This window comes from Ctenopharyngodon idella, chromosome 24 (genome assembly GCF_019924925.1).
Source record: "Ctenopharyngodon idella isolate HZGC_01 chromosome 24, HZGC01, whole genome shotgun sequence".
NCBI lineage: Eukaryota > Metazoa > Chordata > Actinopteri > Cypriniformes > Xenocyprididae > Ctenopharyngodon > Ctenopharyngodon idella.
The window spans coordinates 19,047,819-19,071,705 of NC_067243.1; the positions used below are offsets into that span (position 1 = coordinate 19,047,819).

General features: G+C 37.6%; 1 protein-coding gene across 2 annotated transcripts in view; it reads right to left on the bottom strand.

Moving 5' to 3' along the window:
* The window catches only part of otud7a (OTU deubiquitinase 7A), an 88,791-nt gene extending 65,436 nt beyond the window's left edge, over positions 1-23,355 (bottom strand). Inside the window, exon 1 of one of the 2 annotated variants that reach the window (XM_051884321.1) lies at positions 23,201-23,355. The gene's annotated coding sequence lies outside the window, so the exon portion shown is untranslated. Of the gene's footprint in view, positions 1-22,960; positions 23,173-23,200 lie in introns of those variants that run through there. The other variant, XM_051884322.1, reaches the window with a different exon arrangement.
* Between the last annotated feature and the right edge of the window lie 532 nt (positions 23,356-23,887).

Sequence of the window (23,887 nt, forward strand, 5' to 3'; positions counted from 1 at the left end):
TCAAAGCAAGCTTAGCTTTTACTTATTAATTAAAACCCATAATGGAACATTTTGAGGTCCTCTGTTTTGAATATTTCCAGTATTAGCTTTCTATTTTCTGTGAAAAGAAATAATTAAAAAGATGAAACTGATATCAACCACAAACACAAGCCTTATTATTATAAACATATGTTCCAGAATGTTATACACACCATGGAGTTTGTGAAGCTAAAGGGATATTGTTACACTGGACACTGAACCGCAGTCACGGGAAGTGCTTCTGCTGTCGGAACCTGCTCGAAAGCAGCAGATTCAATGACTGAATTTCAATGCAGGGTAGAAAAGGCTATTCAGCCTCTGAATCAATCACTCACTTCCAATCTCTCCTCCTCCAGCCACAATGGTTAGCTTGTGAGTGTGTGTATGTGTGTGTGTGTGGGTATGGATGCAAAAAGCCGGACGGAAGTATGGGAAAGAGTATATGTACCGGATCTACTGAAGAAGACTCAAGCCTTTAACCAAGAGCATGTCAATGTGTTCAGTAATAACTCCAGTCGTACGAGGTACAACCAAACAGCTGATTCTAAATCTCAGTGTTCATTATTTTACAGCTACTGTTAGATGATAATCAGGATTCCATTAAAGCAAATTGGTATAGTTCATAATTTATTTCGATCAAAACCCTTATGACTTTCTTTTTCTGTGGAACACAAATGGAGATATTTTCAACTATGTGCTGGTTGTTCTTTTCCAATACAGTGAATGGGAAGTGGAGCTTTAATAACAGCATATTTTGTGGTGTTTCTCACACAAAGCTATCATATCACGTCAGAAGACTAGCATATAGTGGTCATATGGACTACTTTTACTGTGATTTTTTTTGTCATTTTAAGGAGTTAGTTCACTAAAAAATGAAAATTCTGTCATTAATTATTCACCCTCATGTCGTTCCACACCCGTAAGACCTTCATTTATCTTTGAAAACACAAATTAAGATATTTTTGATAAAATCCGATGGCTCAGTGAGGCCTCCATTGCATTGCCAGCAAGATAATTAACACTTTCAGATGCCCAGAAAGCTACTAAAGACATATTTAAATCCGTTCATGTGACTACAGTGGTTCAACCTTAATGTTATGAAGCGACGAGAATACTTTTTGTGCGCCAAAAAAACAAAATAATGACTTCATCAACGATATCTAGTGATGGGCAATTTCAAAACACTGCTTCATGAAGCTTCGAAGCTTTACGAATCTTTTGTTTTGCACCAGTGGTTCGGAGTGTGTATCAAACTGGCAAAGTCACGCCCCCCAGTGGTGAACCATTGAAATTTCGAAACACTTATGACGTAACGAAGCTTCGTTTATTGAAATCATGTGACTTTGGCAGTTTGATACCTGTTTTATACACGCTTTGAACCACTGATTCGAAATGTAGGTAAGCTTGACAGGCCTAATCCTCATTTGCTTCAAATAAACTAAAAAGAGCGTTTTGGATATTCCTCACAAAATTCACCTTTTGTGTTCAACAAAAGAACGATTTGGAACAGTGAGAATGATGACAGACTTTTATTTTGTATTTCTCATGGCTGAGCATTGTGGGAGAATGACTAAGAACCACTTTGAAATGAGTGATTAACTCTTACTAGCTGAGAAAACATCTATCTGCATATTTGATTCCTTTTCACAACTATGGCATTTGAGGAAATTATTTCATTAATTTTAGATGGGTTTATTAATGCTAGTTCGTCTGACACATTAGTTTCAATGTGCACTTCTGCACAAATATTCCTAAAGATCAATGAGGTCGGCCACGGTGGATCTATCTCATTTCTTGCATGAGGACATAGAGAGCTGACTTCTGCGGGTTCAGGTCAAGTCTTTTCGCATGGAAACAACGAGTGGGGTTAAGTGTTGTGAGGAAAGCGCTTTTCGTCACCCCCTCCTTCCCTTTCTAACTCCGTCCCTGACGCTTCGACTCGTGATCTGGCACGCGACATCTCGGAACGTCTGCATCTGCAGCCGCCAGTCAGACCCGTCTGGGCGTGTAAGTGTTTGTTCCACCAGCTGGCGGAAAGCTCAAAAATCCAGTTCTCACTGCAGCAGCAGATGCTGTAGCCAGCAACAAGCGTTTACACAGACCTGATGGAAAGAGATAGGCATTGAAGGCGCAACCGTGCATGTTGGAGACCAGCAAACCAAGCACATTTTAATATACTGACTTATTGTGAGTAGAATGTCTAAGATAAGGTGTTACCATATACTGTAGCAACAGTTTGTGTTGACCTTAGAATGCCTATATTGTTCATCACACCGATAAAGACATATTGGTGCAGTTGATAAAACCTCTGGATTTAGATAGCAACTGATTCATGCACCAATCATATGCATATGTTTAAACAGGGCCGTCGCTAGCGGGGCGAAAGGTAGTGAAGATTCCAGTCAAAATAATGTGAACTTTTAAAATTAATAGAAATAGGTATGCAATACAATTTTAAAAGGGGACCTATTATGCCCCTTTTCACAAGATGTAATATAAGTCTCTGGTGTCCCCAGAATGAGTCTGTGAAGTTTCAGCTCAAAATACCCCACAGATCATTTATTATAGCTTGTCAAATTTGCCCCTATTCGGGTGTGAGCAACAACACACCATTTTTGTGTGTGTCCCTTTAAATGCAAATGAGCTGCTGCTCCCGCCGCTTTCCGGAAGAGGGCGGAGCTTTAACAGCTCGCACTTCGGTTGCTCAAAAACAACAAAGCAGGAGAATCTCACGCAGCCAAAATGAGGAATTTCAGTAACGGTGTTCAGCCTTACATTGTTCAAACCGGAATCGGACACTAATGGAGAGACTCAGGAAGAAGTTACAACTTTTAGAATGAAACTGGATGTTTCTGAATGGTTAGTGGATAAATTTATGTAGCTGCTGTGGATTTGCCAAACAGAGCCATACACACCAGGCTAACGTTTATGATTGCTATCAAATGGTCTAATATTTTTTCCAAAATATCACTCGGACAGAAACCCTCCTTTTTTAGCAATCGAGCTTGTCAGGGTCAACTTGCAGGCTATCCAAGCTAACGAGACTCTAAATAGTGTGCTCATCTGTGCAGCCAATGACAGAACATTTAGCATGCTTTGCTCGAACTTTTGGTTCATTGGTACACCGTTTTCGCTTGTGAAAACAAAATGGCCGCGCCGTGGGTGGAAACATGCAGATTAAGGGGCGGTACTATTATAATAAGATCCCCTTTCTACGTCGCAAGGGGAGTGAAATCTGAGTGGTTGCAGAGAAAGGCTTGCCTGAAAAAAGTTACTGGGTTGTCCTTTTTCATGTTTTCTGGGTTGGTAGATGCACCGGGGACCCGATTATAGCACTTAAACACGGAAAAATCTGATTTTCATGATATGTCCCCTTTAAAATATGTGTTATATATATATGGCTTGCACGACAAATCATTTACTAGTCAACCAAGTAACTGGGTCAAATGTTTTCCTTATGTAAATAAGAGGTTGTGTTACCTTATTCTGCTCATTACCACATTTTTTAAAATGACCATCATTTGGAAAGATAAAATGCAAAACAGAAAGCAATTTAAAACATTAAGCATACGTTATCCATTTTATTAAATAGGACATTTAAATACATGTTGAACATGTGACTAATAATGTGAGAAGCACATTTCTGGGTTTGTAGGATCACAAACAAAACGTGAATGAATTGTCATCTGAATGCGGTTTTGCAATTCTGAAAGTTTTATCACTGAGGAGCAAATTCATTTTTACAAAATCCATTTTTTTTTTTACAAATCCCTTTAAAGGGACAGTTCACCCAAAAATTTTAATTTTGTCATTATTCGCGCACCCTCATGTCGTTCCAAACCTGTATGAGTTTCTTTCTTCTGTTGAACACAAAAGAAGATATTTTGAATAGTTTTGGTAACCAAACAGTTGCTGGTAGCCATTGACTGCCAAAGTATTTTCTTTCCATACTATGGAAGTCAATAGCTACCAACATTCTTCAAAATATCTTCTTTTTTTTTGTTCAACAGAAGAAAGAAACTCATACAGGTCTGGACCGACATGAGGGTGAGCAAATGATGACAAAATTTTCATTTTTGGGTGAACTATCCCTTTAACTAACAAAAGCCAAGTCCTTAATGATATTATCCTCTGGGAAGTGACATAATGGGTTTGATTTTGGTGGGAATCTATACAAACATCAACAAACATCAGCTCTGCTTAACATAATTAGCAATAGCAGCAAAAGATTAGCAAGATGTTGGATTTTCTCACTCATAATTGGTATGATTATATCAATAATCTCAAAACTTGAATGGGTTTTGTTGCATAAAGGCAGTTACAAGCAGTCCAATCAGATGAGCAACCGCTCCATTTGGCGTCATTTTTTGATATTTCCTAATTTAATAATATTAAATTATTTGTAGAATTGGTAAGCAGTAAACTGGCTAATTTCAAGTGTCTCATTAGTCTCTCCATTTTACAAAGATTTGTGGATATCGTACATAAGCTTTCCATTGATGTATAGTTTGTTAGGATAGGAAAATATTTGGCCGAGATACAACTATTTGAAAATCTGGAATCTGAGGGTGCAAAAAAAAAAAAATCAAATATTGAGAAAATCGCCTTTAAAGTTGTCCTAATGAAGTCCTTAGCAATGAATATCCACTCACAAAAATACATTTTTGATATATTTACAGTAGGAAATTTACAAAATATCTTCATGGAACATGATTTTTACTTAATATCCTAATGATTTTTGGCATAAAAGAACAATCGATAATTTTGATCCATACAATGTATTGTTGGCTATTGCTACAAATATACCCGTGCGACTTATGACTGGTTTTGTGGTCCAGGGTCAGAATTGGTTAGAAACAGGCTGGAAACAGCAAATTTCACAAACTTTTTTATGTACTTTTGCTTTGTCAACAACAGAATCGTGCAAAAAGTGGATGGAAACTTGGGTATTAACACGCAAACTCTTGTTTTTCTTTTTTCTATTTCTGTGGTTGGGCAGGAACATTATTTTGTTCATATAATTCTTGTCAAACATACTAATTTTCGTGCACAACAGAAGCCCTGCAGCAATAAAAAATGAGAGCCAAATTAAGAGCCAATTTCCTCTTGTAAACTCAGAAATGTTGATTTGTACGGAATTAAATGACCAATTACTACACTTGTCAAAAATCAGTAATTGAACTCAGTTGGTGGTTTGGTTCTGAATGATGGGAGAAACACATTATTGTTTCTGATTTAGTCTGAAGTAAAATCACCAGCTAATGCCTGTAAAAAAATTACTGTCCACATAGAGGTAAAGGCAGACAACAGACTTAGCTTAGCAGCTTTTGCATTCTCTGTATGCATGGCTCTGGTCCAATCCTTTTCTAGTAAAGGCTCTGTGTTTGGGCCTGGACTCTCCACAGATTGGCAAGGGAACAAACACAACCAACATGGCTTTGAACGCAGCGGTAGGTTGGGCCGGCTGAGCCAGAACCGGGCCTCTCCTTTTCTCTCATTGTGTCTCTCTCTTGTTCCTGTCCTACTTTTCAGCCATCTGAACAAGAGCTCAGCTAATGCAACATCAGTTGACCCAAATCTAGAGGGGTCCATCAGGTGTGATATACATGAAGACAATTCCAAAGATTTCCCTAAGTGATACGTAATTTGTTATAGAGTGACATACGGAGCAAGGTGCAATTTCACAGGTAAATGTTCCAGTTTGTATGGAGCGGAAAATGTCTCAAAGTGCAAATGAGATTTTAACTAAACCTGTAAAGACATTTTACTGTAGCATGTTACAAGTTCAACAATTGTGGCTATAATTTAATATAATTTAACAGCAAAAACTACCACATCCTTAAAGATCAATTGAACATATCTGACTGACGACATTACACCCCATTTACAGACAGTGTGGGTGAGGATTGATCATTTCTCAACTTTATTGGTTCTCAATTGCTTGAATAGTTAACTTTGAAAATATGTAGTTAGTTTTGGTACACAACAGTGTGTTGTTGCCTCCTGAGAGAGTGCTGATGGGAAACAAAGGCTCAGTGGGACATTGGGTGGAGCTGACGTGTCTGTTGAGATCGCTTTGCCTGCTGCGTGTCAGTTTGTGTCTGGGCTGTCATTTTCTTGCACCCATCCCCCATGACAGAGTAAACGGCACAGTACGAATGTCACCGCTGGCCACCAGCCCTTCATCATGTGCGTGTGTTTGTCCAGCGAGGGTGTGTTTGTGCCAAAACACCCAGCGTCCCTCTTGATTGAATTTTCACTGTCTCACTTCTATGTGTCTCAGTGTGGCTTTCTTCCAGATTCGATTGACATTGCCCCTCTCTTCCTTTAGAGGAGAGCCCAAACATCCATATCCTTCACCCCTCCTTCATCCTACTCTTTTTCGCCTTTCCTTTCTCTTATGCTATAGAGAAATGCTTTCGGTCTCATCGGATTGTTTTAATTCATGTCCTACTTCTGCCTAGTTGAAGTACGCAGACATACTCCAAACGTAGTAGAATGGCCTACTTATGTCCAGTGAATATAATATGGAAAGAATATGAAGTTGTTCACCCAGCTTTAAAAAAAAAAAAAAAAAAAAACGTTTGAACGTTAGTGCACTGTAAAAAAGAATTGGTTTAACTTAAAAAAGTAAGTTACCTGGTTGTCTTAAAATTTTGAGTTCATTGAAATTAAAAATTTGAGTTAATACAATGAAGGCGAATGGTTTAATCAACAGAAACCAAAAAATTATGTTATCTGGACCACATTAATTACCGAAGTTGATTTGACAAAAAAAAAAGAAAAAAAGAAAAGAAAAGAAAAAAATGTTGAATTAACAAATTATGAAAATAACTTTTTACAGTGTGTGTATATAACTGTGCAGCTTCAAGTTTTGAAGTAGCTTCAAGTTTGGAGTAGACTTTTCAGCTTACAATAATAAAGAAACAAATGTACACTGAGTGCACATAGTGGCCTTAAAGGGGGCGCTCATGAGCATTGTTCTGAAACTGAAGTTGACAAATAGGACACACTACAGTCTCGTGGACTTCATGGACATGTGCAAACAGAGATGGTGTTTGCAAATGGTGTTTGTAACTCATTTTCTTCCCAAAATGTAGTAAAATGGCCATCACAAACTAGAGTGGCTTTCACACCATGAAAAGTGACTGGTAGTCACCATTGTGCTGGGTTAGACTATACTCTGAAGTAGGAGCTAATTTAGCCCTCAAAAGGCTTTCCTATTACTAAAATCATTCCCAGGTCCTACAGTGCGAACGTGCCAAAAAGAGGGTACTTCCGCCAATAGTTATAGGAACTATGAAAACGTTCCTCCAATGCAAAAGCCCCCTCAAGAAACAAAACTTTTTTTTTTTTTTGACGGCAACATTGTCAAAATGATCACAGATCCATGTAACGATTAAAAACGCTATATTATGCTGCCAGGCCAGTAGGTGGCGATGTCACATGAGCATGACATCACACTTTTCACAAATATGCGTTTTTGAATTTTACACAGAGACGATAACGGTATCATTTTCAAAAACTTGCACTTTGAAACCTGTTTTCAAAAGTTAGCAGTTTCAGGCCCCAAAAACGCTGTTGTCATGTAAATGAATGGCCAAAAAGCATAAAAAGTTTTCAGATTTAGTTTAAAAGGGTGTCATGTAAATGCCCCCTCAAAATGAAAGTCATTTACGAAATATTATATTTTGAAGAAAGATATTGTCTACAGTAACGTACACCAATGAATTGTTCTCCATAGGACACGTTCATTTAGCAAGAAGTGGCATATTTTAGCTGCCTTTTTAAAGCTAATCCTACACCACCCTGCACAAATTTTAGCTATTGTTCACAAAACAGAAAAGCTGGTGTCAAATAAAAACAAAAGCAAAAAAGCAGCCTCTTACAAAATGTTTAACGCCTCCTCAATTAGAAGATAAACAGAGAAAGTTGTTGATAATGTTAGCACTGTTAACACTAACATGTGTAGCCCTTACTTAATATTGAAAAACATAGCACTCATGCCGCAAGATGCTCAAAATACAGTACAAGTTGACTAAAGGTAAAAAGTCATTGGCCTAAACATGTTTAGCTGTAGCAGAAAATCAATGAAATTGAAGACACAGCTTCTCAATGTGGATTTTACGGTGCTGTCTACACCACAACACGCTATTAGCATGCTAACTGTGTGTGTAAATGTATAGGCCTATTAGCTTTGAGACAAAGCAGCATGAAGACATACTAACCACTACTGAACCTCTTAGGCAATAATAGAATTATTTACTTCTGAAATCATTGGGAGTGAATGAAATACTCCTTAAAAGTTCATGGTCATACAATGACACATGCTAACAACATTATTACTGCAACATCCTGTAAAACACAAGGGTCCACTTGTGACATCAAGTAATGACTGGTAGGTTAAAAGCCATTCAAGTGTATACTGAAAGTCCCATTCAGATTTTTACTCCTGTTCTTGAACTACAATGGAATCAATGCCAATTTCATTTCCACATCCTCCTCAAATGCAAACATCTTATAGATTCCTGTAAATGAATCAGTGTTTGAGTCACACTCGTCTAATGTGCGTAACCTGTTAAAAAGCAAAACCGTCAGCTAATTCAATTTCCAGGCCCACACAGAATTGTTTTCGCATTTTTTGAGCTTGTTCTGGAGGAAAATCTGGGGAAATGTCTCTTTAATTTTTGCAGAATAGACTTAAATATGGTAATAAAAACATTTAGAAAACTGCATTTGGATCATTCCATGTCAACACAATCAGAGGTTCACGGCTAAAAAAATTTTTTTTCTTTCTTTCTTTTTTCTGATGAAAGAAATACACGAATAAAGAAAAAAAAGCCAAAATATGAAATGCCATGGAATAACATTTACTGAGTAATTCACTATTTTGTAGAGGGGACAAAATGACAATGAAAATCAGTAAATATTCTTCCACAGCATTTAAAATTTTGGCTTGCATCACTATTTATGTTTGTCTTTCTTCAGAAAAAAATATATTAACATAATCAAAACATTTTAGCGAAGGAAGTTTCTAAAATTTGACCAATTAGACATGGAATGACACATTTGCAAATGAACCAAAAATATTTACATTTATTTGAAAATTTTAATAAAATATTTAAAAATTATTTAAACTGTAAAAATCCTTTCAAAATACAATTATAATGAAATGTCTAGTTCAGTCATGAAACTCTAGATGGCACAGGATATATAACAAGATATATAGGCCAATCAGATCCTTAAATGAGTGTAACTTCAGTAGATCCATCAAGAATCATCTAGATCATCACATGACCCCAAACAAAGCCATAACCTCTACCATCAAAGGTCAAAACACACGGCCTGTCTCAGAACTGTGACCTTCAGTAACCCTGTCCTCAAACCCCCATCATAAGAGCTTCTCACCCTGTCCGTCTCCAATATGTTCTTCAGCCTCACGCCAGCGAGTCCTGACCTGACCCAACGTCTGTCGGATTGAGGGGCATATTTAACCTGTCAGGTCCTCCGTCCCATAGCCTCTGTTCCTGGTCCAGTCTCTGAGCTGTCAGCTAGATTCCTCACAACACTTTGAGTTTCTCCACAGGCTGTCAGTCACATCTGAAGTTTGACTCTCACTTCAGCTTATGAGGACAAGCTGATCTTTCTTGAGGACATCTCTACTAGGTAATACAGCATGTGACTTGTTTTAGTTCTGCCCTGTAAGGGGTGACGTCATGATGTTTGGTTACAAAACACTCAAGAATCAATTAAGTGAATTGTGGCTGAATTGTTGGGTGAAGTATTTCTTGAAAAGCTATGAGTTTACAGTATTTGAATTATAGTATGATTACATAATCATTTTAATTGTATCTGTATTTGGTTCAATATTGGATATTTAATTGTGTTGTTAATTTCTCCTGTTTTTACATTTAGAGTAGAGTACCTTTGCCATCATCTAACACATCTAAAACAAAAATAATTTAATAACACTGTTAAATGTAATCTTTAGCAAATCTCAAAATGAAAATCCATTTCCCATACTGCACATACTGCAAAACAAAAAAAAAAACAAAAAAAAACAAATGAAGAAGAAAGCCAAAATATTAAATGTCATGGATTGATATTTACTAAGTAATCCACTATTTTGTAGAGGGGACAAAATGACAATGAAAATCAGTACATGTTTTTCCATGGCATTTAATATTTTGGCTTTCATCACTATTTATGTTTGTCTTTCTTCATAAAAAATATTAACAAACTCAAACATTTTAGCCAAGTTTCTAAAATTTGGTCAATTAGATAATGGAATGACAAGTTTGCAAATTCACCAAAATATTTACATTTAATTTTAATAAAATATTTACTTTTTTTTTTTTTTTTTTTTTTTTAAATAATCAGCTTATTTTACCTGCCAAAATTCAGTACACGCCTAATCTCAGGTCAGCATAAACTTTACATAAAAAAGAATGAACTGTTTTAGGCCCTGTTTACACTAGTGCGTTTTCAGTTTTGCTACGGTTACGCCTGTTGTTTAAACTACTTTTCGAACCTTGAAAACGGTGACTTTCAAAAACGCTGCAGAGCCCGTTTTTAGTTTGAAAACGCCGGGGTTGCGTTTCAGGCCCCGTTTACACTAGTGCCTTTCGTTTTAAAATGAAAACGGTCCTCGTCTACACTGGCGTTTCCACAGCGTTTCAGAAACGATCTCCGTCTACACTACACGGCCAAAAACGCATGTCACATGACTATTCATGCGCGTACAAGTGTACAAGTTGCCTTTTGAGCATGTAGGCAGCTGCAGTATTGAGAAAAAAAAGCAGAGTTTAACTGCACAATGGCTGCTAAAAATGACAACAAAGCCAGCAAAGATTGCAGTTCAGTCTCCATGTTATTGTTTACACGGTCGTCAAGGATACGCAGAGCGAACGTGGGCAGCCACGCCATGATTTTAAATAGTCTCCGTTTTGCTCCGTTTATACTGAAACGCAACACCGGCGTTTTCAAACTAAAACTGGGTCTGCAGCATTTTCGAAAGTCTCCGTTTTCGAGGTTTGAAAATGCCGGCGTAGTGTAAACGACAGGCGTAACCATAGCAAAACTTATGTGTTTTAAAAACGAAAACACACTGGTGTAAACGGACCAAAACAGAGACTTTTGAAAACGATGGCGTGGCTGCCCACGTTCGCTCTGCGTATCCTTGACGACCATGTAAACAATAACATGGTGACTGAACTGCAATCTTTGCTGGCTTTGTTGTCATTTTTTGACTGTCATTGTTTTCTCTGTTTTGACAATTTTTGCCATTGTGCAGTTAAACTCTGCATTTTATAATACCGCAGCTGCCTACATGCGCAAGAGGAAACTGTTTACACTTCTACGCACATGCCCAGTGTGCATGAACGGTCATGTGACATGTGTTTTCAGCCGTGTAGTGTAGACGGAGATTGTTTCTGAAACAATGTGGAAACGCCAGTGTAGACGAGGATCGTTTTCATTTTAAAATGCTGTTTTAAAACGAAAACGCACTAGTGTATACGTGGCCTTAGAAGCTGCAAATTCATTATAATTCCTCAGACACGTCCACGTCCCACAACAAGCTGCTTGACTCGCCATATTCTCTTCTATAAACCTCTGCACTCATTTGAAGTGCTTCTGTATGAGAAATATCACACAGTCTTAACCTCATCAGCACACATCTTTTCAGTGGACACTTTTCATTCAAATACGATTAAAGTGAACATTATCACTAAGGTCAACACATACTACAACTCTAAACCATGTTAAAGTTAAATTAAAAGTCTTCAGGTAAAGCACATGTCCTTTTACTAAGTGTAACAGTTACATTAAACTAGGGCTGCAACAATAAAACAATAAAAATCAATTGAGAATCGAATAATCGCTCAATAAATCAAAACTTGAATGAAAATAATCAACATTAATCACGTCTGTGTGCTGCGCATGGAAAACATCCGCAAGTCATCATGTCGCTTTACAGTAGGGAATAATGCATTTCTATGGATACATCTCATAAACACACCTGGAAAACATCGGAGGAGACAGAGTGAGCTGCTGCAGGAAAACTGTTCAATCCAAATTGTCCTAAACATGAAAATGTCATAAGCGCTTTAAACAAACTCGTATCATAACCATAAACTATACAGGTAGCCTGTTAACTGCCAGTGTCCTGTGCTGCGCTTTGTTTATTGCCTTTTTTTCTCTATTACATATTATAGTAATCATCATAAATTTGGTATCATTTGAAAGCTTGAAATTGGAGATTGTGTTACCATGAAAAAGGTACTTAATGGGCGTGATATGCACTTCGAATTTGAAACACAACTTGTTTAGACATGAATTTTGCATTTTTGAGTCCAAATTATTTTGTAAAACATATATTTTGTATATAATGTTGTTATATTTTGTATAAAATGTTGGTATGTTTAGTTCAGTATATGCGCACACGGGCACTTGTTAACTGAAGTCTGTGAATTTTAAAGTTAACATGAAATCAAAATTGACAATTCTTATGTAACTACCCAGAATTCTGCCACTGGAACCACTGAAAAAGAAGTGCCATAACAAAAACGTAGAGATAAGGTAAAGTTCGCATAATTCTGCACTTTTTCTACGCCATTTTGGAGTACAAACAATGTGAGTAGTGTGTACACACTGAAAATTGCAAACAACAATGATACAATCAATTTCCGATAATACTTTTTATTAAAAAAAAAACTAGGGCTGGGATAATAAATCGTTGCAATAAATCGAGAAATGATTCTGGATCAATTCTGAGATTTTCAAAATGCATCGCGATTCTCTCTTGAATCGATTCTGAGTTTTTAACAGCAGATGGCGCTCTAGGCTAGTTTTTAACCGCACGCTCAAATGTTCACGAAGAAGAGCGTTCGTGCATTCGGCTGAGTCTGAGAATGTACTTGCACCTCAGAATGCTTTTATGACGTGAGATTAAAGGGTTAGTTCACCCAAAAATGAAAATTCTGTCATTTATTACTCACGCTCATGCCGTTCCAGACCCGAAAGACCTTCGTTAATCTTCAGAACGCAAATTGAGATATTTTTGTTTAAATCCGATGGCTCCGTGAGGCCTACATAGGGAGCAATGACATTTCCTCTCTCAAGATCCATAAAGGTACTAAAAACATACTTAAATCAGTTCATGTGAATACACTGGTTCAATATTATTATTATAAAGCGACGAGAATATTTTTGGTGCGCCAAAAAAAACAAAATAACGAATTATTTAGTGATGGCCGATTTCAAAACACTGCTTCAGGAAGCTTCGGAGCATAAATGAATCAGCGTGTTGAATCCGCAGTTCGGAGCGCCAAAGTCATGTGATTTCAGCAGTTTGGCGGTTTGACACGCGATCCGAATCATGATTCGACACACTGATTCATTACGCTCCGAATCTTCCTGAAGCAGTGTTTTGAAATCAGCCATCACTAAATAAGTCGTTTTTTTTTTTGTTTTTTTTGGCGCACCAAAAATATTCTCGTCGCTTTATAATATTAATATTGAACCACTGTACTCACATGAACTGATTTAAATATGTTTTTAGTACCTTTATGGATCTTGAGAGAGGAAATGTCATTGCTCCCTATGTAGGCCTCACGGAGCCATCGGATTTCTAATATCTTGATTTGTGTTCCGAAGATCAACGAAGGTCTTACAGGTGTAAAACGGCACGAGGGTGAGTAATTAATGACAGAATTTTCATTTTTGGGTGAACTAACCCTTTAATGTAAACAGCCCACTGCAAACACCCTTGTAATTCGCTTCAACCTTTTCGAACTTTATGAATGATTATTTTATAGAAGGGAATATTTTATAGGCTGTTTCTAAAGCACGTAGTGCCATCTGCTGTTAAAAACTAAGCTCAGATTTGAGAGAGAATCACGATGCATTTGGAAAATTCTCAGATTCAGAATCGTTTCTTGATTTATTGCAACAATTTATTGTCCCAGCCCTAAAAAAAAAGACACAAAAATAATTCCTGTCAGACTCCTACGCTGTTGACATAATAAACACAGTACAGAGCTTCCAGGTTCTACATCCTAACGCCGACTCATTATTGGCCAGCTCCTGCGTCAGCATCACACGCATGCGTCATACTGCTCACGTGAACAGCCTCGGCCAATAATGAGACGGAATTCTGACGTAGAACCTGGAAGCGCTGCACTGTGTTTATTAAATCAAATTGAGGAGAATGACAGGGAAGAGAAGAAATTGTTGAATAAAGTTGTTATTTTTGTTTGGTTTTTTTGCGCACAAAAGTATTCTCGTCGCTTCATAAAATTAAGGTTGAACCACTGTAGTCACATGGACTATTTTAACGATGTCTTTACCATCTTTCTGGGCCTTGAAAGTGGTAATTAAATTGCTGTCAATCGAGGGGTCAGAGAGCTCTCGGATTTCATCACACTACCTTAATTTGTGTTCTGAAGATGAACGAAGGTCTTACGGGTGTGGAACGACATGAGGGTGAGTAATTAATGACTTCTGAATAATTAATAATTTGAGTAATTAATGAATTTTCATTTTTGGGTGAACTAACCCTTTAAAAAATGATAATTCTGTCATCATTTACTCATCCTCATTCAAACCTAAATGACTTTCCTTCTTTTGTGTAAAGCAAGAAGTGAATTTCTGAAGAATATGCAGGCAGTCTTTTCAATATAATGAAAGTGAATGAGGACTGGGGTTGTCAAGCTGCACAATGACATGAGGGTGAGTAAATGATGACAGAATTTCCATTTTTGGTTGAACTCTTCCTTTCACAAGATCTACAAGTACTCGCTGATTTCCCCTGGGATAACATGGGATTAAAAACACTGATAGAGCCCCTGCTTAGTGTCCTCACAGAGCCTCCACATTTCAGAGATCCCACCATGACATTTCAAATCCTACAGATCCTCACGCTACTCCTGACTCTATCTATCTATCTATCTATCTATCTATCTATCTATCTATCTATCTTTCTTTGGCCATGAAACTATACTGCTTATACAAGCTTTTTCTTGATGTGTCTGGAGTATGTGAGTGTCCATATGCATGGCCCGACAATCAGTATGAACGTTAACACCGAGATTAGAGACAGAGAACATAAACGAGGGAGATTTCAGGAAATTAAAGTCATCACAGAATGACCCGTCCCATCTACAAAACCACTCTCTGACCTGGGCAACCCTTTCTGATTTTCTCCCGCTGTCTTTTCAGTCCCTACTTTCTCTCTCTGGACCACTCCTCCCTACAATCCCTTTTGCCCTCCGGGTGACCTCTCCCTGCCTGTGGACAGACCACTTAACATTGCTTCCCCACCTGTGGAGCCACGGAGGGAGCGGGTAGCACTTCAAAGCCCCGTGCAATGATTGAGCACTGATTGCTGTAGGCCACTTGACTCATTTCATCTCATCTCAAGGACTAAAACTTCTGGAGAAAGAGGTGGGAGGCAGATGGAATGCTGTAGAAAAACAGGCAGCTTATGCATTTGATGGGATGAGCTTCCTTTGTAAGCAATTTGAGCAACACTGAAATGGTCTTGATGACTTTTATGAAGCCAAACAATAAAAGGACAATATATTACACTTTTTCAAAAGTTAACAGATATTTGCTATATTTAAACCACTTACATGTTGACACTCTAAATATAGCCTTGTCTAAAAATGCAGAGGATGTTATGCTTTATAGAGTTATGTCTTAAATTTTCCCTCACTCTTGATTACATTTACATTTGTTCTTGGCAGACACATTCCTGCTACAGGGACTTAAAATAAAGTGCATACAATGTGTTTATGCCAATTAGTAGTTAAATTTGTATTGACGTGCCAAGTTTGAATACGCATAGACAAAGAATAATGATGATGGAAAATTCCAACGGACCAGAATTGAAAAAAAAAAAACGAAAAAAAAAAAATGGCTTCAGAAGACTTGGAATATAGCAGACAAATATGTATGGACTAACTTTTATGGTGCTTTTTGGGGCTTGGGGACAGTTACTATATACGTTCATGGAAAAGAGTGTCAACATACTGCAAAACGTCTCCAATATCTAGTTCTACCCAAAGCCTAAAGTATACTTCGGCTTTTATGCATACACTAGGGTATACAGTGCGTAGGGTTACCATACGTCCTCTTTTTCTCTGACACATCCTGGCCAGGATTTCTAAATTGCCTAAAATGTCCCAGTTTTGGCTTTGTTTTCATATTTGTTGAAGGTAATGACTGAAAAGTAATTTGACCAATAGCGTGCAGGCATTGTACATAATCGACCAATCGTGGCTTGCGAGAAGGCGGGATCTACAGAGAACGGTCAAAGCATTGCAAATACGACAATATTTTAATGCATTTAGTTCCAAAATCACATTCCAGGGGGAACCTCGATGCGACCAAAAAGGGCACTTTCACTTTAATGATTAAAGGGGCAAGGGCTCAAGCCATTTTAGGCTATTTAGAAATCCTGACCAGGACATGTTTGGGAAAAAGAGGACACATGGTCCCCCTAACAGTGCACAATGTAGATTACATCATCAGAATAGTACGCGCAGAGGTGATGTATTTTTGTAGGCCAACCCGGAAGTTCACATCACCCTGGTTCCCTTGACAAAAACCAAATAGGATTTTTTTGGGCTTTTGGATTATTGCAGAAAATAAGGTCTGTGACTAACAAAAGCTTATGATTCTTGCACGTTTTGTTCATCACGATAATCTTCACAAATCAGCACAACTTGTATGAATTTTGAAGCCTAAATACATTTGACAGAAGTCAAAAGCTAAACGTAGGCTATAAACTAACTACACTACAGTCTTCACCATCAACGTCACCATCCCTAAGCTTCCAACAGCTCTTTCAGTCTTTGTTTAAAAAACGTTCCCTGAAAGTTCGAGTTATAATAGTTTGTAATAGCTGTGAAAGCGGGCTAGTGAGTAGATGAGTTTACCTGTTCGGCTGATGACAACCTCTGTAGTCCCATTTAGCTACTTGTTAGCAACCACCATTTGCAAGACATGTAAAAGCTTTATAAAAATCACAAGAGGGAATTACTGTTGTATTTTATATTGTAGAATAGAACATGAAAATATCTTGAACCTTTTTTTTTTTTTTACCACAGACCTTTTAAGCATTTAACCCATTCAAAGAACCCATAGACTTTAGGATGATGGAACTGGAAATGCTAAAATGCTAACTCATTTCTGGATTTTGGCCTACAAAAATGCGTCATTCCTGCACCACTCTATTGTATGCGTGCAGCTCTTTCTAACCACACATGCTCTGTATGTTCACCTTGCACATGCGCCTTGAATGTTTTGTTTTTTAGTTTGTCCACAAAGCAAGAACAATAGCCCGTGTTGATGAGCGCTTGGATAAAGGGGTTAAGAATTACACGCAACTGTAGTTTAAATGAGTTCAAAGACATTTTATCACTCATTACTTCTGAAGAGAAATAAGACAGTGGATAAGTGTGAAACTTTCTCATGCGCATGTTTTGAGCTCCTATGTTTGCATTAGGGGTGTAAGAAAATATCGATACATGTGAATATTGCGATATTATGTTTGGTGATACTGTATTGATTCTTAAAATCGCTGTATTGATATTTATTTGTTTATTTGTTTACACCCAAGATTCGTGTCGCTGGCTTTGTGTTTGGTTAAATCCGACTGCTGGATGGCAGTGTTATCTCAGAACGTAAACTGTGACAGAAAAGCACAAGGGTGCATCGTTAGTGTTAGCATTAGCAAACCCAGCTCACAAGACAATAGAGCTAGAGCTGAAGTGATGTTGTTTACAAAATAAGCCATGCTAAAATCCAATACTTGAGAAACACATTGAATCTGAGAGCTCACTTAACATCCAAACACCATCCGCACTGCTAAGAGTGGCATTTCGATAGAATATGTAAATATACGTAATTACGTATCATATCGCCAGATATCGTATCGCCAGATTCTTGGCAATAAACAGCCCTAGTAGTTCGCAGACACTTATTAAATGGAGTATAGGCCTACTTTGACGCCCTTGCTCTTTATAGCCTACCAATCAACTAACATAATCATTATACGAGTATATAAAACACAATATACTTTCACATATTTGAGAAGTGGAAGTAATAAGAAAAAGCAAAGAAAAATGATACATCAGTCATAGAGTGCAAAACAGTGGATCTCAACTGGTTTTGCTTGGCAATCCAACAGATCAATAAATATTTTAAAATTAAAGATATTTTTAAACGTTTCCTCGCTTTTAAAAGTTGATAAGCCTACTATTTCTGTTAACTATACATGATTATATGGTTCGTTGGCATTATATTGTTTGCATTGAGCATTGTTTGTTCCCTCTGTTCATGTCCCAAGTCTGTGGTCTCTTTTAACAAATGAATGAATTTTATGTCTGATTGTGGAGCCGCTTTCCAGACTGATCTCAGCGACCTCAGCTCTGCTAGTAAAGTGTTTATGACATGGACAGAATTCCATGTAGTAACTGATCAGTTGCCAAACATTGTCCCCTGGTGCTGTATCACACACACAGGCCCTCAGTGGCTGCATCGGCAGGGTTTCCACTTCGGTGCCTTGCCCTGATCATTCCATCTGTCTCCAAATCATCCTCTTTTCTCTGTTTTGGAAAAAAATGCTGGAGTCTCACAGATTGGGTCAATAGGGGCATGCTGGATTGTATGACAGCATCTGAAACAATCAGGTCAAGGTCATATGTACTCTTGTGTGCCACCTTCTTGAGTGAAGCATCTAAAGGTCTGCACCAACAGACACTTCGTCGAGTTTTGTCGGATCAGCCCTGTCGAAGTTTGTTGGCATCTGTTGGAGCTTGTTTTCACCTGTTTGGCTTTTTCAAAATTTCCCCTCTGGGATCAATACGATATCTCTTGAACTTTTTGCTATTTTCTCATGCTTTGTGTTTAACCTTAAGTCCTAGTAGGATTAATGGCTGTTAACTCAGATTATTTATTAGCACATGGCAGCAACTCAGTGCATTTGGCATTTAGACATGTTCAAGATGATCTGCTGAAGCTCAAACTGGTGAGCTTCAGAAGAAAGGTGATTTTGAACGTGGCACAGGTTGTTGGTGCCAGACGGGCTGGTCTGAGTGTTTCAGAAACGGCTGATCTACTGGGATTTTCACGCACAACCATCTCTAGGGTTTACAGAGAATGGTCCGAGAAATGCCTTGTTGATGCCAGAGGTCAGAGGAGAACTGCCAGACTGGTTCGAGCCGATAAAAAGGCAACAATAACTCAAATAACCACTTGTTACAACCGAGATATGCAGAAGAGCTCTGAACGCACAACACGTAGAACCTTGAAGCAGATGGGCTACAGCAGCAGAAGAACACACCGGGTGCCACTCCCGTCAGCTAAGAACAGGAAACTGAGGCTACAGTTCACACAGGCTCACCAAAAATAGACAATAGAAGATTGGAAATACATTGCCTGGTCTGAAAGTCTTGATTTCTACTGCGACATTCAGATGCTAGGGTCAGAATTTGGCGTGAACAACATGAAAGCATGGATCCATCCTGCCTTGTATCAACGGTTCAGGCTGCTGGTGGTGTATCGGTGTATTGAATATTTTCTTGGCACACTTTGGGCCTCTTAGTACCAGCTGAGCATTGGTTAAACACCACAGCCAACCTGAGTATTATTGCTGAACATGTCCATCCCTTTATGACCACAGTGTACCATCTTCTGATGGCTACTTCCAGCAGGATAACTCGCCATGTCACAAAGCTCAAATCATCTCAAACTGGTTTCTTGAACATGACAGTGAGTTCACTATACTGAAACCTGACTCCACAGTCACCAGATCTCAATCCAATAGAGCACCTTTGGGATGTGGTGGAATGAGAGATTCACATCATGGATGTGCAGCCGACAAATCTGCAGCAACTGTGTGATTCTTTCATGTCAATATGGACCAAAATCTCTGAGGAATGTTTACAGCACCTTGTTGAATCTATGCCACGAAGATATAAGGCAGTTCTGAAGGCAAAAGTGGGTCTAACCCGGTACTAGCAAGGTGTACCTAATAAAGTGGCCTACTGTATGTACTAAAATGTACATAAACATACTGCATATTTTTAAAATCACCAGTACGAAAAGCTTAAAGACAAAACAAAGGGATGCTTGACACAAACCTTTATAAAGCCTGTCTGCACATTGCCACAAATGTCTACCTTCAATGGGTGAATGTCTCCTCCTGTTATGGAGAAGCTGTTAATAAGAAAAGAAAATATTTTTCAAGGGATTCAATGCACCTAGAGTCAACAAGTCAGTTGGCGATCTTGTGGGTGCTGTTTGATGCTAAAACAAACAGACAAGAGTGTTAGAGGCCAAGCCTGAATTCAGGCCTCCAATAACTTCCTGACTGACTTCCATTCTTAAGAAACCACAATCACGCAATATTAGCACTGTTATATAAGTTAGAATCATTCAGGAGCCAATGTCTGAAATCTAATTCCACACTCACACAGCAGCAGAATACAGTTGTCAGTCCACTATTTGACTCCTTAATACGGTTACGTTCATACACAGTTCAGTTATTTTCAGGACTCACAACTGCATTCTTGGAAAACTGGACTGGACAACTAGTTGTCATACAGTACAAGAGAGCCGCTCTCAGAATGAGGGTCAATGACGTGACAGGTCATTTTTTTGTCCAAAGGCCTTAATAATAATAAAAAACAAAGATATGACATCCAAAGTATTTAAGGTAGTACAACTAGATCTCTTTTATTGAATCCAAAAGGTTTTAATTATATTTTGCTACATATAAAGGTATTTTAAAAATTTTGAAGTGTCAAAAGCTCATTCGGTTTAACCGTTTGTGATTTCATTTGTGATTAAAATATCTTAAAATGTAATAAATGTATATATTTTTTATTCTGGCATGATTTTATAACATCATATATCAACATAGTGCAAAATGGCATTAAAATTATGTGTAGAAGTTGTCGCTTTGTTATGAGAAAGAATGTCCGGAAAAATGAAATTCATTGATGTCATTCGGAGTAACCAATATAAAGGGACCATTTTGGATCAAGTCATGTGGTCAGTATCATGTGACAGGATGTGACATCATTCAGACACCTGCAAAGGACCACATGGGCATGAAGCAAAGTAACTAACTCTCTCTTAACTATTTGAAAAATTCATGTTTTCACTTGCTCATACGCATGTCCCGAAACATTCGGTACAACCGCTATAAAACATGGAAAATGTTGTAATATTTAAAAAACTTGTACTAAATATAAAATGTTTGATTGTTCTTTTGCTAGCTAGCTAGATATCAGCCTGTTAGCATTGTTTGAAAATATCGTCATTCGGTATAACCAAAAGTGTAATTCGGTAAAACCGAAATTTTGGTTAAACCGAATGACTTTTTTTTGGTGACAAATTTTGTCCATCTTGTAAAAAATGACAAAAGCAGTGTTAACTGATTATAAAAACCACATAATCTCATTGTTAACACTTTAATAAAACTTCAAAATTAATTATATCTCCATTATGTTTTTTTACACTTTTAAAAACCTTATTCGTCAATGACCCATGAACAGAATGAACGTAGTCTAAGATATGGTATATATGATTTTACAAACATACTCTTTTGGCCTGCTACAAAATTCTGAATATTTTTTTTAACCAAAGCAAAGCCACAATATCCAATAAATCAAATAAAGGTGCAGTCAGTACGTTTTTGTCAAAAAAATTTAAATGGTGTTGGACTCCATACTGACACCTACTGGCCTGGATGCACAAAGTTTGTTTACTAACTTAAGTTGTTTATCTTTTCATGTATGTTTCTCTGTTTATACTGAGATGTATTTTCTTTATATAACACTTAAAGCACTGGCTTAAAATGCTATATAAAGAAAACAGTATTTTTGTAATAAGTAATAAAAGTATTAGTAACTCTGGTCATGTGATCTCAAAATGGCACCTGAGGGGGGGACCCGCTCCATATAGAATACATTTTTTTTTTTTTTTTTTGGAAACTGATCTGCCTAGAGTAGTGATTCTCAACCTTATATGATTAAACAATATTTTGAATGATTAGACAATATAGACAGCATATTTACTTCTGGAATGAAGTAACAAGTTACAATTTAAGGAGTACAATTTCGGAAATTAACTTTGTGGAAGCAGGATGGAAGAATCACTCCTGCGCAGATGGTCTCTACAAGATAATAAAATATTTTAAACTCAAATTATTATTATTATTTTTATTTTTTTTTTCAGAGTAGGCCAAAGTATTTATTTATTTGGTAACTAGCCACTTTGTGACCTGTACCTGACTGTACATTATCCTTTATGCACCATAATTTATTTTAAATAATTATAAATAAGTAATCTTGAAGCTCCCTAGACAACTTGGTTGAGAGCCACCAATCTAGAGTATTCATCTCAGCATTTTACTGATTTTTCCAAAACAGTTGTGAATTTCTAAAACTTTGTTTGAGCAAAAAATGACTGAGCGCACCTTTAAGCTCAAATAAAAGAAAAAATATCGAGTCCAACAGCCCGGCTCAGGGCCTAAACGCACCATTGGATAGCTAGTAGGTTGTTTACAGGTACCTTCAGCCTATAGCACCTATAAACTAGGCAATATATTAAAAGCATCCATAGGCTTTATAATCAAAGAGCCTTCCTGACACACACAAGCCAGTTCATGCTGATTTCTGCTTGGGATTTGTGCATATAGAGGCAATGAACAAGAATGGCATCCACCATCATCCTCCTCCTACATCAAATATAAGCTATATTTGATCATTATTTTGTTATCCATAAACGGCTTTTTCCTTTCAGCCTGTTACGCAACACTCCCAGCCCATACTGATATATAGTCATATAATGTGTGTACAGACAAAGAAAATTCAATCCCCACTCATATCGCAATGCATTTGATGATGATGCGCTGGAAAGACGCCCTTACCTCAAATCCACCAAATAATCGGCTATTTATTATGCCACCCAAGTTCCTTTGTTGAACCCGGCCTCGATTGGGAAAATAAATAAATAAAAACACTGTATACCCGCAAGATGCGTCTTATAGCGGTCCGGCCACGTACAGAAGACAGGTGCACCTGCCCTGGGTACGCAACGATTCCTACAGCCTCTTATTGCACACGGATGCTCCTTATGCCAGTAGGCTATTATTTAAGACGCGTCTTACCGTTCCTCAGTCAGTCCTTAGAGTATTCCTCATCGTCCATATATCAGTCCGCTCGAGAATGGCTTTAAAATCATATGCCCAACCCTCTGTATTCTTTCACATCCTCATGTCATTCACTGATGCAGCAGTGCCACCGAAGACACGCCCACCTCATCTCTTACCCCCACTTGAATGACGTAAAGGAGCAACAGACTCCGCCCACATCCCCCTTTCACGCCTATTGATTGACGTAATAAATGAGCTACAGACCCCGCCCACCACTGGAAAACAGCTGCCTGTTAGGACTGCTGGCTCAGTCTACTTTTATTTTTTTTATATATACATGTCTATAAACGATACTGCTTGGTATAAAAGCGACAGACTATTAAAACATGTAATAATTTTAATAATATTTAAATTGTTTTAATGTTGATAGATAAAGGGGCGCGTTTTTTATCATTTTTGTTTTATGTGGTTCATTACCTTAACATACATAGCCTAATAATATCCAATTTCGCACAACTAGCCCAGGTGAAAAAAATACTATAGAAATTTATAGTAAATACTACAGTGTTTCTGAACCATACTATAGTAAAGTACTTGAATTAATTTGTTGTGGTAATTCTATAGTTGCTGTGGTAACATAACAACTATAGTAATATAAACAAATTACTTTACCCAATACTGTACTAAGTTTTCTACAACTAT